Below are 475 nucleotides of genomic sequence, written 5' to 3' on the forward strand. Positions count from 1 at the left end.
AGGTACTACACTACAGACGTCTTTCCTGCTGGTCGGCTTGGGTGGCGGTGTGAAAGGGGCAGGAGGAGACGGGCAATCTTACTGCTGCGGACGATGAAGGTACTGCAGCTCAAATCTCGCCTACTTGCCTGTGGCCGCAGGCGCCTGTTCATGCTGCGGTGCTAGGACTCGCTGAGTAATGTTGAGTCCGCGCCATAAGAGCTAGTTTCATTTTTTTTAGTACGCTCAACAAAGCATGGGGTTAATGTCGCTGAGCATTGCCATTGACACGACCGAGCACTCACACTTCCCGCCGGAGTCGTACTTGGTGCTGTCATCCAGGCAAGAATGCTGGGGAAAAATCCGAGATGAAGACAAATGTGTTACCTGAGGTACCTGCCGAGGTCGTTGCACACAAGAAGGCCCAAGCCTGAATCTTTATACAATGGAATATTTGATAAATCTTAAACAGAGGAAAGTAACCTGGGAATAGCAC

This window comes from Penaeus monodon, chromosome 24 (genome assembly GCF_015228065.2).
Source record: "Penaeus monodon isolate SGIC_2016 chromosome 24, NSTDA_Pmon_1, whole genome shotgun sequence".
NCBI classification, from domain to species: domain Eukaryota; kingdom Metazoa; phylum Arthropoda; class Malacostraca; order Decapoda; family Penaeidae; genus Penaeus; species Penaeus monodon.